Source organism: Mus caroli, unplaced genomic scaffold (genome assembly GCF_978045245.1).
Source record: "Mus caroli unplaced genomic scaffold, Mus_caroli_1 scaffold_7, whole genome shotgun sequence".
NCBI lineage: Eukaryota > Metazoa > Chordata > Mammalia > Rodentia > Muridae > Mus > Mus caroli.
The window spans coordinates 81,557,051-81,574,759 of record NW_028227262.1 but is presented as its reverse complement, the minus strand read 5'-3'; the positions used below and the strand labels follow the sequence as shown (position 1 = coordinate 81,574,759).

Here is a 17,709-nt window from a genome sequence, read left to right as displayed (position 1 = left end):
CCACCACACAAGCACAACGCATACATAAAAACACATGCCAAAATATGAGTAACTTCAAAGAGATGAAGGGAAAATATATAACTATGTACACTATTTTGTATTTATATCCATATTAGTGTGGTATACATGCATACTTTTTATGCATAGTCACATGTGTGGATATGTGGGCATGTGGGCACAAGGACACGAGAGAGAGTGTGTGTGTGTGTGTGTGTGTGTGTGTGTGTGTGTGTGTGTATGTTTTCCAGGCTACCCAGTGCTACCCAGTGAGACTTACCTTGCTTGATTAATTAAAAATGAATTTCCTTATACATACCTATAAAAGACACCTATAATATTTCTTTAATATCTAGAGCCTTTTGGACTCAATATTTATTGATTAGTTTTTATCTCTCAAGTATGATCTTCTTCTGATTATTTTTTGTTGTTTAAAGAGCAAACATTGAGATAATATGCTTAGTTATTTTGTATTTTGTTTATCCTACTTATAATTATTGCTTTTTGTCTCATTAGGTAACTGACTTGTCTGCACTCAAAACTCAGAACCTGTCTTTCCCAGAGTATGACGTCACTCATCTCTACCCACCTGCTTCCCTCCAGGAATAGGTGTGCTTGGCTTAGTGCTTGGCTTATTGATGACCAATGATGTGGTCAGAGGCTACGCTCAGTGGTTTAAGCCACAGAGCTTTGTTCTCTGCTGAGTATGTGGGTTGGGGTACATTAAAAGGCACAGAATTTTTCAAGCATAGCAACTGTAATGACTGAAGTTAAATAAACTTCACCAAGTGTCAAAAAGGGTTTGCAGTAACTGGAAGTTTCATGTATTAGTGAGGGAGATAAACAAACAAAACAATAACAATAAAAACAGTTCAGCCACTTTGGAGAGTGTTGACAGTGTCTTGAAAGCTAAGCATATACTTTACACACACAATTCAGCAATCTCATACCTGGGTGTGCACCCAAGAAAACTGAAAAGATATTCTTATAAACAGACTTGTCCATGAGCTCTCACAGAAGTATTAGTCATAATGTTCTAAAATGATTAATAACTCACATGTTTATCAACTGATTCGTTGGACAATGCTGCATAAGCCGGGAAATGAATCTCAAAAGTATTGTACTCACTGGAAGAGGTAACATGGAAAAGATCGCATACTGTATATAAAACTCTAGGAAAAGCAAGACTATACTTTCAGGAAGCAGTGGTTTCGAGCAGCTGAGAGTAGGGGAAGAGACAGACTACGGGTCAATGAAATCTAAGCTGTAATTGTGTTGGTTGTTACTGATGATACTTAGCAAAATTCACTGCATTGTATATCTTCATCACGTGAGTTATTACATATAAGTTATGATAAGTCTGGTTTTCTTAAAGTAGGGCATAGCTTTTATAGTATGGATAGGTGCTGTGAAGGCTGATGGGGGAAACTGTTCTCAAGAGTCTTTCTTAACTCTAGACTCTCTGTGCTATACTTGCTAAGCAAGATGTGCCCACTGGTGTAACTGTAGCTTGACTGTTATGGGGGTAACAGGTTATGATTGAACTTAAAAACTTTTGCACAAGAAGGAGTTTACAAATGGTACCCAGGCAAAAGCTTATCTGGGAAAGGTCATAGATCCTAGAGGGTGACTGCACACTTTGCTAAATGAACAGGATGTACCTGTCAAAATGCCTGCTAAATATTTATGCTGCTGCTGTCATCTTTGGTCAGAAAAGCTTCTTTTTCATTTAGGTATCAGTTACTGCAGAGACTCAAGAGTTTTAAGTGCAGAGAAGAAGGGACTCTTGAGTGCTCAGTCCTAAGTTGAACAATGATATCATCCCCTCCAAAGCTCAAAGTATGTCAAAGAAAAGAGAGCAAAAGAAATGTGAAAGGTGAAGGAAGAGTGTTGTAGAACACTGTTGTCTGGGCAAGATGTGGGCATTCGGCTCCTGAACTCTAAGCAGCTATGACTACTTACAGAAGAGCAGAACAAGTAGCGGTCTATTGACCCTCCAGCATAGATGAGGACAGACTAATGAGGCCCACTGTGTCTTGATGATCTAAAACAGCTGATGGTGGCTGTGGGGGAAGAGAGATTTCCTCTGGTGATGTCGTCACTGGTAAGTTACATGCAACTAGCTCATTCATACCCTAGACAGAAGACGGAGGACAGAGTTGGGAAGAAGATCAATTGGAGTGGGAGGGAGAAAAATAGGGAAATGGAGGTAAATGTGATCAGAACATACACCTACAGGAAAGTGTCACAATGAAATCCATTATTATGTTGATAAAAATATTTAAAAAGAGAAAAAATCAAGGGAATAATTAAAAACAACCTTCAAAACAATGATTATCTTTGGAAGGTTATAGGGAGATGAAATCTGATAGATACATATAAGAACTTTGAATGTTGGTTATGTCTTCTATACTTTTTCTATGTTTTTTTTTTAATTAAAATGTAGAAAAGGGGAGACTGAGTGAGGAAATGAGAAGAAATGTGAACCTATGTGGGAAAATCTTAGAAACAAAGATAGCAGCTGGAGCAGAATGTGATGGCAACATATTTTTAAATTAAATGTATATCTTTGATTGAAAATGAAATTATTTCATACACCATATTCTGATCATGATTTCCTCTTCTTCTCCCAGATCCTTCCCACCTCCATCCAACTCCATGCTATCTTTCTCTCTTTCAAGAAAACACGCAAGCAAATAAAAAGACAAATAAACAAAGATAAAGAAAGTGAACTAAGAAACAGAAAAAAGAAAATTAAAGAGCACAAATAAAAAGATACACAGGCAGACTCACATGCACACCCCCCCCCACACACACACATAAGCACACACCTCAAATAAATCAGTGTAAGACCAAAAAATTTCTCCCCAAATACCTTTGAGTTTGCTTTGTGCTGGACACTCCTGTTATTTGTGCTGGGCATGGGGCCTGCCCTTTAGTGTGGTTTATACACTCAGTAAGACTCCCTTGGAAAAACTCATTTTTATTTGTAAGTGGTTGCTAATTGGAGCCAGCGTCTGAGTTAGGAATGGGGGCTTGTGTCCACTTCCCCATCCTAGCACTGGGACCCTGTCTGGTTTGGATCTGTGCAGGCCCTGTGCATGCTGCCACAGCCTTTGTCACTATATATGTACATCGGTCCTGCTATATCTAGAAGGCCTAGCTTTCTTGGTATCTTCCATTCCCCTGCCTCTTCCAATATTTCTGCTTCCTCTTCTACAAAGTTCCCTGAGCCCTGAGTGGAGGGATTAGATGAAGGCATCCCATTTAGGACTGAGTATTTTAAGGTCTCTCACTTCTGCGCGTTGTCCAATTGTAGGTCTCTGTATTCGTTTCCATCAACTGGAGGCAGGAGCATCTCTAATGCTGGCTGAGCTAGACAGTGATCTATGGGTATAGCAGAATGTCATTAAAAGTCATTTTCTTCCTGTTCCTTTATCAGAACAATAGCATTGAGTTTTCCCCGGGCCCATGACCTTGGTAATTCCAGGTTCTTGGCCACTGGAACAGTGTCAGGGATGCATTCCAACTCATGGAGTAGACCTGAAATCTAAGCAGGCAATGGTTGATTTCTCATCACTTGGGCCACTATTGTACCAGCATGTCATGCAGCCAGGTCACCATTGTAAACAAAGGGTTTGTAGCAAGGTTGGTGTTTTCTTTCCTCTGGTAGTGTGCAGACTCTACTCAAAAATGGTGAAGTCTTTACTTAGGCACCAGATTGACTCCACAAGTTTCTTTTTTCTTTCTTTGTTTCTTTCTTTCTTTTCTTTCTTTCTTTTGTTTTGTTTTATATATGTAAGTACACTGTAGCTGTCTTCAGACACGCCAGAAGAGGGTATCTGATCTCATTACAGATGGTTGTGAGTCACCCTGTGATTGCTGGGATTTGAACTCAAGACCTCCGGAAGAGCAGTTAGTGCTCTTAACCACTGAGCAATCTCTCCAGCCCGACTCTGCAAGTTTCAGTGAGATATGTAAGTGTCGTCTTCAGCAAAAAGGCCTTCCCATCAATTTGTGGAGAGTAACCAATCGCCTTGGTAATAGCCTAAGTTGTTTGGGGGCTTCTCTGGGGCCCCTTTGGCCAATATCTCAATTAGATGTAACCCATTCCTGGTACTGGAGGCTTCATTTGGTGTCAAGAGATATCTAGTTTGGACTTTCTCTCCCTGTTATTTGGTAATTCTTTTTAGATTTCTTTCATACATGCATATATTTTAAGAAGCTTCTACTCTTGTAGATTTTGTATGACTCTTCAAATGGTCCTTAGTATTAGCTGTCCACCCCATATTCCCTCGCTTACTCCCCTCTTACTTCCTCCTCTTCACCTAAACCTCCTGTTGCTATTTCTCTATACTATTTCTCCTTCCTTGGGAGATCGCGCTGTCTCCTCTGATTCCTTAATTTATACCTAACATCTGTAATAATTAGGATCGTAACACATCTATCAAAGGTTTAAAAGTTAACAGCCACATAGAAGAGAACACACACAATATTTGGGGTTTTTTTAGGGTTTGGTTAGCTCGTTTTTTTTTCTAGTTCCATCCATTTATCTGTGGATTTCACATTTTCATTTTTTAATAGAGGAGTGATCTTCTGTTGTGTAAATGTACTACATTTCCATCATCAACTCATCAGTTGGTTGTCTGTCTCTGCCTCCCAAGTGCTGAGATTAAAGGTGTGTGCCACCACTACCTGGAAAGTTCTTTATGTATTTTAGATACTAACCTTCTATGAGATGTGCAATTGGTGGGCTGGAGCGATGATTCAGCCATTAATGACTGGTTGTATGTTGGTGTATGTCTAGGCACTTTCTACTTTGGGGGTATTATGCATATAGCAGCAATGAGCAAGCATCTCTGTTATAGAATGAAATGTCCTTAGGGTAGATGCCCAAGAGCAGTATAGCTGGATCGTGGGGAAGACTGATTTGCATCTTCCTGAGGAACCATCACACTGATTTCCATAGTGGCTATGCAAGTTTGCACTCCCACCAGCAACGGATGAGTGTTCTCCTTACCCACAACTTTGTCAGCATGAGCTGTCATTTGTTTTATTCATCTTGGCCATTCTGGCTAGTGTAAGATGAAATATCAAACTAGGTTTGATTTGCATTTCTCTGATAGCTAAGGTTGTTAAACATGTCTTTCAGTACTTCTTAGCTAGTTGTGCTTCATCTTTTTGAGGTCTGTCTGTTTAGCTATATGCTCCATTTTTACATGGATTCTTCATTTTCTTGATGTTCAGTGTTTTAGTTCTTCTGTTTGTTTGGTTTGGTTTAATTTTGGTTTTTTGTTTGTTTGCTTTTGGGGGTTTGTTCTTTGTTGTTTGGTTGGTTGTTTGGTTGGTTGGGCTTTTTGTGGTTTTTGTTTGTTTGTTTGTTTTGCATTTTTTAAGACAGCATTTCTCTGAAGCCTTGGGTGTCCAGGAACTCATTCTGCAGAGACCCGGCTGGCCTGAACTCAGAGATCTGCCTGTCTCTGCCTCCCAAGTGCTGAGATTAAAGGTGTGTGCCACCACTACCTGGAAAGTTCTTTATGTATTTTAGATACTAACCTTCTATGAGATGTGCAATTGGTGGGCTGGAGCGATGATTCAGCCATTAATGACTAGGCTCACAACCAAAAATCAGACAGGTAATTGGTAAAAATCTTTCCCCATCCTGTAGCCTGCTGCATTACCCAACTGATAGTGTCCTTGGCCATGCAGAAAATGTTCAGATTCGTGGCATCTCATTTATGTATTGTTGGTATTAGTGCCTGTAATGTTGGTGTCCTGTTCAGAAAGTCTTTTCCTGTAACAGTGAGTTCAAGCCTATTTCCCACTTTCTCTTTTTTTCAAATTCAGGGTATCTAAGCTTATGTTGATATCCTTTCCTTTATCCATTTGGAATTGAGTTTTGTGCAGGGTGATAAATATGAATCTATTTGCCTTCTTCTGCATGTATGCATCATTTTGATCAGCAACAGAACCACTCATTGAAGATGCTGTTGTTGGTAATATCCAGCTTTGATCCATGGCGATAGTAGAGTACTGAAGTCTCCCACTACCACTGTGTGAAGGTAGTGTTTTTTGTGTAGTAGTGGTTTTTTTTTTCTATGAACTTGGATGCCCTTTTGTTTGCTCCATAGTTATTTAGAGTGGCAAGACCCTCTTGGTGGAGTTTTTTTTTTTTTCTTTGAAAGGTAAGAATATAGTGTCCATCCCTATTTCTTCTTAGTTTTGGTTTGAAGTCTATTTAGTCAGATACTAAAATGACTACTGTTAGGTTTCAAACCTAATCAAATCACTAAGGTACCTACTTAACATATCAAAGTGCACCTGATCACCAGATTCTCTCTGAATTTCTCAGTCTCACTCTATTGCAGAGCCACCCTGACTTAGATACACTCTCCCTACCCTGAACTCTCCTGCCCAGGGGGATCTTCTCATCATTATTACTATAATAATTATTCATGTTACATCCTGATCAGAGCCCTCCTCCAATTCCACCTTCACAAATCCCTCCCTGTGTTTCCCCCTTCCCTTCTCCTCAGAGAAGGGGAAGCCCCTCTTGCATAACATCCTGTCTTGGGACATCAAGTCGCAGCAAGACTAAGTGGAAATTGTGCCTCCACTACTTCCTGAGTGTGTGCCACAAACTCCTGTCATAGAAAGGGAACAGCAGCAGGCACAGGGACAGGGACAGGAACAGGGTCTCTTGTCTTTTTATTAGGGAATTAAAAACATTAATGCGAGCCAGTGGCTTGTGGTATTGTGTGGAGGGAATCAGCTTATGATTTCGGATTATCCCCTCTCTACTGTAAGAAGGGGGCACAAAAAGATGAGCACATATTTAGTTAAGCTTAGAAACTTAGCTGGAGGGAGATGAAGAAGTTCTCTCTGGAAACTTTTCTCAGCCACGTACTTTTTAGGCAAGCAGCAGAAGTGGGAAGGGTAGGTTTGAGAATACTGTTGGAAATGGCATTGTGAGTTTAGTGAGGAGCAAGAGTATGCTCACTGCCTGGTAGACTGGGCAGCACTCCTTCCTCCTATCTCATGTGTTTACTTTAGTCATTTCGGGGCGTGGGGTGTCTTGTGGAAAGCTAGCTATGCTGTGTCTATAGCCCAGAGGGGTAAAGCTCTGTTCATGGGCCAGAGGAAGAGTCCTCAGAGAAGGCAGCTACCTTCCAGTACTCCCCTTGCCCTAGATCTGCTGATATAAACACAGTCGGGGAGCTGTTTTAAGCATTGTACAATCCCCAAGGGCAGAGGGACTCCTCTCCTCTAAGGTTTGCGTGCCAGCCAAGCATTCTCGGCGCCGGAGCTTTCTTGGAAAGTTTTTGTTTGGGGTATTTGCATGTGGTTGATTCACTGTGCACTGAACTGACCCATCTGTTGTTCCCTTGGCTGAGCTTCCACTCTCTGGGTTGTATATAGATCATCCTATGTCAGGGTAGACGTGTGCAGTGTAGCATATGCCAGACTGCAATAGAATGGTCTACTTACAGTGGAACTCCTGCTTTACTTCTTATGTATCTGGCACTGCAAAAGCTCAACAAATGTGGAGAAACCAATCAACCAAGTGAAAATATACTAGTGAGTATTTACTGCAGTGCTTAAGAGACAGGCTTTAGCCAGAAATTTCATATAAACTCTGTCCTCAGTCACCCAAAAGCAGACTGGTAAGACATACAAGGTATTAAGGAGATGGCAGGGGTAATATCAATGTATAGGATTAGGAGTTAAATTTGAATTCTGCAGAAATGAAAGATTTGTGAGTTAAGGTGTGTTGTCTTGCTTTCTCAGCCTATCTCTTTGTTTTTTATACAAATTAGATGTTTATAATCACTGTGAGAAATAACTGAAACAATATAGATAAGGTGACTAACAGTGTCTGGACATGGCACTCACTAAAGTTAGCCATGCATGAAAACACCTTTTACATTCTGTAAAAGCAGAATTATGATCTCCTCTGCTAATGAGGGTTGTATAACACATGCTTTCAGTTTGTATAGCAAGATCCTCACAGTAGCTCCTGGCTATGGAAGGACTTGTACTAATTTGCAGAAGAGGAATACAGAAAGATCTATTTTCTGTCTCTTCCTTCCTTCCTTTCTTTTTTTGTTGTTATTGTTGTTGCTGTGGTTGCTGCTGTTTTTTATTGTTTTGTTTTCTAAGACAGGGTCTCCTACTGTCCACATCATTTGTATCTGTCTACAGGAATGCAAAGACGAGGATGTATACAGTGCCCACCAATCACTGGAGAAACTGCACTTTCATATCTTTAAAAAACTAAAACAACCCAGAGCAGAGTGTGGCTAGGCCAAAAGCGCTAGTGAGGGTTCCAGCTGTATGGGATGGGAGGAGGAGGCTAGCGGTCTCACGGGGAAGGCAGTTTGAACATATTCAAAAATCACATTCTCACAGGCAGCCCGGGGCTCACCCTTAACACTCCCAGGCTATCAAGTGTTAGTGGACACACTGGAACTAATGAGGCTTATAAGGGGACAAGCAGTACTAATGAGCGCAAGCCGGTACAGGTGTACCAGCGTGGGAGCACTAGACAGCTTCACCGAACAGCTGGAAGAAGTACAGTAGCCGACAGCCAACAGCTGCTGCCCCTCTGCAGCCCACCGCTGTTGTCTGTCACACAGAGGTGACACTCCCTGTGAGTTCCAGACCAGAGTCAGAGCATGACAGTGGCAGCAGAGGTGGGTCATTACTGACCTGACATAGGAGTGTCAGGTACTCATCAACTTGCCCACACCTTCTCAAAGGTGCCCCGCCTCCTGGAGCTTCCTGTTCAGTCTCTCTTCAGTTTTCTTCCACATTGCTGTACCCTGTGTGAGGCTCTCCCTGCCTGCTCTTGCCTTCTCTCTTTTGGGAATGGGAATGAGGGAGAGGAAGGGCAGGGAGAGAAGGGGGTGCAGCAAGAGCAGAGGTTTGGGGCAATACCTTAGGTGAAGAGTGAGGGACAGAGAGCGTGGTGGGGTTGAAATGCCAGAAAGCCCTGCAACCGGTATACAGGGAGAGTAAATTCCAGGAGGACAATCCCGGGATTCTAAAGAAAAATGAAAAGTGGTGAGGCTATTCAGCCACATATTTGGTTTTGGAGAAAAAAACAAAAACATTTTTAAAAAGTGAATGTATAAACAGAGAACCATTCATGCAAATAAAGCCCCCAGTGCTCAGGCATTTTCTCCCTGCAAAATTAAGTTTCTATATTTGTCTAGTTATTTGCTTGCTTTTTCCTCTATCATGGCTCAAACTGGCCAAAAATTTTCTAGATGCTCAGACTGGCCCCAGCTTCCCAAAAGCTGAACCAGCAAGCATGTGCCGCCATGCCTGGTAAAATCTGAGATTTGCACGCACTGCAAAACCAGTCCTGCAGGTAGTTTCCTTGGCTTGCCCATCTAGAGCAAGTGTTTCCCTGGGTGTCAAGGAAGGGGGGGTTGGGGGGGGGCGGGAGTGGAGCGAAGTGGAGAAGGAAGGGAAGAAATCATTTCATCTTGATTTTTTTAGGTTAGCACAGTGTAATGGGTTTAATTTTCATACGAGTGTGTCCTCATCTAGCTTATTCCCCTCCCACGTGGTCCTCAGAAGCCTTTCAAGGTCTGACCTATAAGTGGACTTTCCATCACCTCTCACTCCTCACTTCGGAATGGGCATTTGGGCAGTGTGGGACGGGAAGTAAGACTCTGTTTCTGAGGATGTGGAAGAGGAAAGCAGCACGAGACGAGACTGAGTAAAACCAAAAACTTCCTCACCACAAGGCAATTAGGGACCCAGGATACATCTTCAAAGGGAGGGGCAGGACCTCTACGCCAGTCAAGTGTTTTAAGTTGGTGACAAACCGCAATGAGTGAAGGGAAGCAGGGTGGACTGGTTGGAGACTGAACTTCGGAACTGCTTTGGGGATCGTGCCACGATGTCTGGGGGCGGGGGGGGGGGTCAATGTCACCCACTCCCTTCAATCTTTTGCATTTACCAGCCTTGCCCAGCACTTGTGAAGTTCTTGCTGCTGTCTTACCTGGGCTACAAGCCCTTTAAGGGGGACTCTGCCTTTAAGGGGGAATGGTAAATCCGAAAGAATCCCTGACTCCAGCATGGTGTCTGGCACAACACCACTCTCTGTTAAAAGAAAAAAAAATTATTCAACACTCTGGAAATTTTGATCTAAGAACCTGCGTGAGGAAAAAGAACCTATTATATTTTTTAAATAAAACCTTTATTTCTATGGTCCTGCATGCATATAAAAGTTAAAATTTCAACCCTTTTATTAAAGTATATAGTTCATATTGAGCATGCTCAATACCCACTCTCCCACAGAACATGTCCTACCAGGGAAATCTTCACACCCTTTAAATTGTAGCTCTCCATTCTCCCTCCCCCGACCCCCAGTGGTCACTGCTATCTGGTCTTGTCTTTATGACTTAGCTACTCAAGGCGCCCTCATGACTGGGCCATTTCTTGAAGTTTTACTGTAGTCCTCACGATCATCCACGTTGTAGCTTAAATCACAACTTCTTTTCTATTTCTTGTTTATTCATTTAACTATGGTGTGTGTGTGTGTGTGTTGTATGTGTGTGTTCAAAGAGGCCAGAGGAGGATGTCGGATGTTCTGTTTTATTCCCTTGAGAGAGAAACTCTCACTGAGCATGGAACTAGGCTGGTGGCCAGCAAGCCCTAATTATTCTTCTGTGTCCACCACCCCCACATTGGTGAGGCTACAGGCATGTGACCACTCAGGTTTTGGTTTTGTTGTTTTCTTTTGTTTTGTTTCATTTTGTTTTGAATGTAGGGATTGGGAATTTGAACTCAGGTCCTTATGATTGGACAAGCAAGCTCTCAGCCTTGAGTCATCTCCCCAGACCCATTTCTTTCCTCTTTAGTAACATCGCCAAATAGACCTATACTATATTTTGATTATCTCTCGGAGTGGAATTGGGGATGTGTCTATATGTTGGCTGAAAATGATGTTGCTACACATAAAGGCTCCAAGCACTTCTTTAAGATCCTGGTTTAAGTTCTTTTATGAATATCTAGACTTTTTGTTTTCTAGCTCTTGGAGTAAAAACACAGCTAGATCTGAAGCCCTCTGGTCTGCAGAGGAGACAGTAAACTAAATAGGCTGGAGGACAAGTTTCAGGCGGTAGTGAAGGTGTAAGATGATCTGACTCCTTCATCTGCTGACCAGAGCAGAGGCAGCGGAGGACTGAATCAGAGGCTTGAAGAAGGAGAAGAGCCACTGCAGCTGCTGAGGGGAATGTCACTGCAAGATGGCAACATTTTGGCAAAGGACCTGTATGTGCTGTATGTCTGTATCACTGGAGGAGATGGGGTGAGAGCAGAGGAACCCCTCCTTTCTTGGGAGACAGTATGTCTCATGTAATTTAGCTGCCTTCAAACTTGTGGTACTGTCTAAAGTAACTTTGGTCTTCTGGTCATCCTACCTCCTCCACCCAAGTGCTGGCATGACAGGCCTGCACCACCCTGCCTTGTTTATGTGGTACTAAGGATAGAACCCAGGGTCTTGTGCATAGTAGGCAAGTACTCTTCCAACTGCACTATGTCCGAAGTTAACTTAAAATCTAGCTCATTTGTGTAGGGAGTAAAGAAAGTGTGCGGTAGGCGTCCTTGGAAATGAGCCTTGCAGACATCTGCCAGGACCCAGGCACAGTTTACAGGGTCACATAGTAGGGTCAAGGGCTACAGAGGAAAAGGGGAGAGGGGAGAATGGATACTGAAAATGATCTAGCTCTGTAAATGGGTCAGAGGATGTGGCAGGAGGCCAAGGGAGGAAAGGACAGCTAAATGCCAAAGAAGTGCTGAGTGTGGCATACCTAAAGGAGCCGAGGTTCCTACAGGAGCTCCCTGAGAAACAAAGAGGGGCACAGCCATGGCATAGCACAATTATCTGTTTTATCAAGTCACTCCCGATGCCTCCTGTCAGCCCGTCCTTGACATGATCCCTTTCTATGCTCAGACTGCTCATCTTTCCTAGACACTGGTAACTTTCTTCACCATCAAGATCTCCATGCTGCATCCAGGAAACAAACGTCTCACTTTTTGTTGACCTTGTTGCTTCATCCCTACAGTGACTGCCTGGCCCAAGGCTGGCCAGTAACAGAAAGCTGAGACCTCAGGGAGTCTCTTTGGTGACTCTATGGGCTGACTGCACTTCCAGTTCTCCTCTGTCTTAACTCATTACACAGCTGTGGGCTGAAGTGAAACTGCCCAGGGATCTCATTTGAGCTCATCTTTGGTCTGTTGTTATGAAGGAGGTGAGAAAAGGGAGGAAGAAGAAGGATAGGGCAGAAAGAAGAAGGGGAGAGGAAAAGGGAGGAGAAGGAAGATGAGGAGAAAGAGAATGGAGAGAAGGGGGAAGAGAAGGAGGAGGAGTAAGAAAAATGGTTTTAAAAGCAACTGTCCTGAAACACCCATTCTCTCCATCCTCCTAGATAACCAGCTTGTCTTCTAACCTGGAACTTCTTTTATATAATGGGAAAACTTTATTCTTTTCTCCCTAGGATGCCCCATTTTGCCCTGGTCCCTTTTGACCACCTCTTCCTCCTGCTCCTCCTCTTCTTCTTCTTCCCCTTCCTCCCCTCCCCCCCTCCTCCTTGTGCCTCTGCTTTACTGGAGTAATTGCTCTGAGTGCCCCCTGACCACTTGGGGGAAATCTATCAATTGTAACTGTTCGCTTGCTTCTCTGGGCTTCTGGCAGCCCCCACCCACTGCACCCACTGCACCCACTGCACCCACTGCACCCACTGCACCCACTGCACCCACTGCACCCCCTGCACATTGCTGCTGTTCTGGAACTGTACAAGACCTGTTTGTTTTTCTAAGCAGCCTCTTAAATTAGTATTTTGCTTAGCACTTTTTACTGTCTTTCTCTCCTTGCAGACATGTTAGAAGCCTTCCCACAGGCTGTTTACCTAAAGAAACCACTGTTTTCCTGAGGCACTGACTATCCAGATGACAGTGTCCCACTGTGTGTCCCACAAATATGCTGGGCAATCAGGTAAATAGGGTTTTTAGGGGAAGGGGCAGTACTCAGAGTTGGGAGGGAAATGATTTTGTATAGTAAGTCGAATAGTTAGCTAACTGTAAAAGATGGACCAAGGGGAAAAATTAGGAAAGGATGTGTCCTCTCAGTTTTCCTTCTGACTGGAATGAAGCAACCCTGTCAAAGGCTGTGCTCAGGACACTCCTTGCTCAGTCTCCAGTCTTCTACTGTAGTCCATTTCTGCCAAGTTCATGCCTCCTGTTTGTCTCTGTACACTAGTGAGTTTCCCTGGCTTCCTGTGTTTGCACTGTCAGAGCTCCCTGGAGACCTAGACTGTTTTGATTCTTGCCTGCCCAGATAGAACACCCTTTACTAGCTTTGGTCCTGTTTGAGATTAACCAACCAGAGGGAGGCATGGCAGTCAGGCCTTCTCTCTCTCCCCAGGCCTTCTTAGGTGGTCCTCTTGGACAGGGCAAAGGGAAAGCAGAACAGAGTTCCCAGGAAACATTTGAAGGATGCTTGTCCTTCTGAGGCAAAAATGAGAGGGTGGAGAATTTCCAAGAAAGGAGTGGAAAGATTTAGAGTAAGTTCTTTGCAGTGTGAGCAGAAGAAATAGGAGCGTTTAAAAGAACACCAGTAAAATAGTTAAGCATCTTGTGGCTTCCAAACTGACCCACATGTTAAGAAACAAAGATAAAACTTGGAGTCAAATACAAGAGTAGAACATAGGAGTGTGAGATGACTTGGTGGCCATCTAGACCCTCAGCTCACCACTGGTTTAAATGTCAATCCATAAACAGGGATGCCTGTCTCACACTGGCATTTTATTGCTGACCTGCTGTACAGATTCTTTTGACCACAACTTCATGCCTGTTTAGTGCTAGACACCACAGGAGTTGCAAAGCACCACAACCCAAGGACACGCTTCCCAAAGCTGAAGTCATCACAAAAGTCAGGACAGAGCTCCAGAAGGCACTGTACAAGAACTCATGGTTAAGGCTGGCCAGCTCCCACACGTCTGCTACCACAGCTACTCTGCAGCCCAGACTGCAGGATCCAGAAGTTCAAGGTTTGTATGAGCTACAGGGTGAGTTCAAGGCCAGCCTGGGTAACTTTATGATGTCCTGTTTCAAAATAAAAAGCAAAATAGTTCTCAGCAGCAGAGCAGTTGTCTACAATTTACAAGGCCCCATATCCAATACCCAGCAGTACAGAATAAAGTAAGTGCGTGGTTGAGAATGAATGAAGTTGGTACCATGGGCTTCCACTGGGCAGGGGGAGCTCCCGGCAGGTGGGGGATTGCAGAGAGATGTGTGGATGAGCCTCAAGAGGAGCTTGGTGCTAAGGCAAAGGAAGAGGCAATCCCTGGTTCATGGTTTACTGCATTCTAATTACAGCAACAAACTCTACAATAGTTGTCTCCCATTAAAACCAAAGAGCAGCATTTTTGCTCTTCTCTGTGACCACCAGAGACTGAAGGAGAAGATTCAACAGCAAACACCTGGCTTCTGGTTGCTGGGGCAGGGTCAGGTGTGGTGGCTTGCAGGTGTACAGATTTGGGAGGTGCATTCTGTGCATTGGAGAATTATGTATGAATTCATGAAGCCCCAGGAATGGGGGTACAGTGCCCCAGGAATGGGGGTACAGTGCCTAATAGTAACTTCATTAATAAACATATTTAAGTATTCCTCATAACAGATGTGGTACTATATGCCTATAATCCTAGCACTTCAGGGTGACAGGAGGATTAGGAGTTCAGGATGAGCCTTGTCTGTGTAGAGAGGCTAGAACCAGGCTGGGCTATATATCTCAACTGGAGGGAAAAGTCTATAGTCTGTGCCTGCCCACACATATCCATCTTCGGTGGGGTACTTTTGCTTGCCGTGGGCTAATCTCATTACATTCATAACATGATGGCTACAGTTGGCCATGGAACTGCATTTCAAACATGAAGAAAGGGACAGGACCAAAGATGTTTTCCTCATCTGCTCTGTCTTTCCATTCACAGAGAAACATTACAGAACAGTTATCCTGAAACCCCATTGGTCAGAACCCAGTTATACACCTTGCCCTAGCAAAAGTTAAGCTAATCTTAATTTCCCATGGTCCTAGTGGACCCTGACCAGATCCCATAAGGTCTCCGGTTGCTACCTCAGTAAAGCCAGAGATGGGTGTGAGGATGGCAGATGGGTAAGTGATGACCTGTATCTGCCTCCTGCGCCCCTTCCTGTGGGCTCCATCTCAGTGGTAGCCTGTGAGTAGAATCCTAAAATTACCCTCCCAACACATAATGTATATATCTGACTTGTGCAACAATGGCAAACCAAAATTCTATGCAGCACGCTTTCAATCTGAAAAAGTGCATAGGACTGCAGATGTGTTCCTAGCATCCACATTTGGTGGCTCACAGCTACCTGTAACTCTAGCAACAGGACATCTGACAATCATCTGCTGGCCTCCAAAAGGACTCGCATGTATGTGCACATAAATACACACAGAAATAAATAATGCACATATGTAATGTAGCAATAGCAAAATGAATCTTTCTTTTTTTTTGACAGAATCTCACTATATAGCTCTGGCTTCCTGACTGGACTGGAACTCTCTATGTAGTCTAGGCTAGCCTTGATCTCACAGAAATCTGAACACCTGCTAGGACTGGCCATGCACACCATCACACAGGACAAAATAAATATTAAGGAAAAAAAGGATTGGTGAATGAATGTACACTTATGTATAAAAATCATCTATATTATATACCTTTTTTGTGTGTCTCCTGAATTAAACTAAACTTAACCTACAAATATCTGGTCCTAGCTGATTTTGACAAGAATACTTCTTATAATTGTTGGTGTCTTTGCTGGAACTCCCTGTTCAGTTGGTTCAAGGGTGGGTTTAGGGTGCCATCTTAAGCTCTAGGACTGTGGATTCTATAGTAGCTGTTAGCTGTACAAACTCACTGGGCTCCGGAAGTGTATGTGATGTGGCCAGTGGGATGAAGGAGCTAAACTTTTAACTTTGTTAAGTTTTAATTTATTTAAATTTAAATTTTCACTCAGTCCCTATCTATGCTTGTAATAATTTGAATACGTGAATCTCTTCAGCCATCTGTGTTATGAAACCTTAAATATAATTCAACTCTACATGGTGAAGGTATGTTGACTGAGATTATTGTAAGTATAAAACTACTAAATCCTGAAGACCTGTACAGAGTTTAAAAACTCAATTTGTATACAGATTATTTATTGAAATGCTGACATTTTAAATATACTTAGTCTCTAAGGCATATTAAAATTAATTTTACTTGTCTATATTGTTTTGTTTTTATATTGTTTTGTTTTTGTTTTTGAGACAGGATTTCTCTATATAGCCCTGCCTGGTCTGAAACTTGCTATATAGACTAAGCTGGCATCAAACTCACAGAAATGTGCCTGCCTCTGCCTCCCAAATGTCACATTTAAAGGCATGTAAGCCACCATCCCTAGTTTCTTCACTGCTTTGTAGAAGTGGCTAATAAAAAGTGATAAATCACACACGTGGCTTATGTTCTATGGCTCTTGGAAAGCACCGTTCTAGCACGGGGTTACTATAAATGTTAGTTGAATGAATGCATGAGTCTTCCACATAAACTTCAGACTGGATCATAGGACTCCTAGTTTTCATACCCATTGCTTCACATCATTCCTTGCAGCCTCTGATGTCACAGGCTAGCTTCCTGGTCATGCAGGCCTATTCACTTGTAAAACAGCAACGTTGCTTGTAGGAGTTAGTTTTGAGAACTGTCCGGGAAGGAAGAAGTGCCTGTGTTGGTGGCGAACAAAAGGCATGGTTTGTAGGAAACAGAGCCTTTATAATGGAGCAAAGTAAGGTGACCTTTTTGTTTCAGAGTTTGCCATTTCTGGGTGTCCGCTTTGAAATGTCCAGTCAGCTCATTCTGGTGTGCTCATTCTGATAAGTGTATGTCTCATAGAAGGGTTGGAACTGTACTTCTGGGCAGAGTCCTGCGGTTGCTCGTTGTTATTTCCAATGCAGACAAGCCACCTTGACTGTGTGACTACATCTGGAGAACAGAGAAATGCCACCATCCAGACTGGGCACCAGAAGGGGATTCCTAGAAAGATCTGCTCTGTCTGAGCCTGCAGAGGCTACACCCAGCTTGCAGTGGCCTAGCAAGGAGCTAGCCACTGCTCTCCAGATACATAGAAAAATAGGTTATATATTGAAAGGCTAACACTGAGTCACTGTGGGTGAAATTAGGTGTGGCTTTATTTTCTTCTTTATAATGTAGTTTTAGACTGTAATTGTTTACTATTTCTAAAACAAAACTTTAGAAGATCTAAGTGAAATGCATCATTTCCCTTCATGGAGCTAATTTTGAGATATTCTTAACCCAGTTCTCCATTCAACCTTTCTAGACTTCCTTAAATATTCACTTTGGCTTTGTCATACTTGACTCTAAAATTCTGAGTCAGTTTGTTGCTGGTTAGTACCTACTGTGTGGGCACTTGCTTCCTGGTGTTACATGGATAGAAGATGGCCTTTCGCTCTCAAGCTATAGGGGAAATATATGAGACAGAGGGTATGGGGAGCCTGGCCTTGTGCTGGACCATGCACCAGTGGGGCTGTCACTCTGGGCTTTATCCCCTATCCAATTCTCTGCTTTATGTAATGTTGTTGTTTAATATAATTAAGTCACTTCTTTTAAATTTTTATTTTAT

The 17,709-nt window shown here is 42.9% G+C and overlaps 2 long non-coding RNA genes across 3 annotated transcripts in view; both read left to right on the top strand.

Moving 5' to 3' along the window:
• The window catches only part of LOC115031338 (uncharacterized), a 28,024-nt gene extending 27,173 nt beyond the window's left edge, over positions 1 to 851 (top strand). The window contains exon 4 of the long non-coding RNA XR_015047620.1: positions 514 to 851. This is a non-coding gene — a long non-coding RNA (uncharacterized LOC115031338). The remainder of the gene's footprint in view (positions 1 to 513) is intronic.
• A 3,005-nt stretch (positions 852 to 3,856) lies between these two features.
• Positions 3,857 to 16,467, top strand: LOC110296345 (uncharacterized). 2 transcript variants are annotated; one of them, XR_003836975.2, is made up of 4 exons: positions 3,857 to 3,974; positions 12,889 to 13,006; positions 13,870 to 14,060; positions 15,553 to 16,467. It is a non-coding gene; the product is annotated as an uncharacterized LOC110296345 (long non-coding RNA). The 2 variants fall into 2 exon arrangements; XR_003836976.2 differs by having other exon boundaries at positions 13,792 to 14,060.
• Positions 16,468 to 17,709: the final 1,242 nt, after the last annotated feature.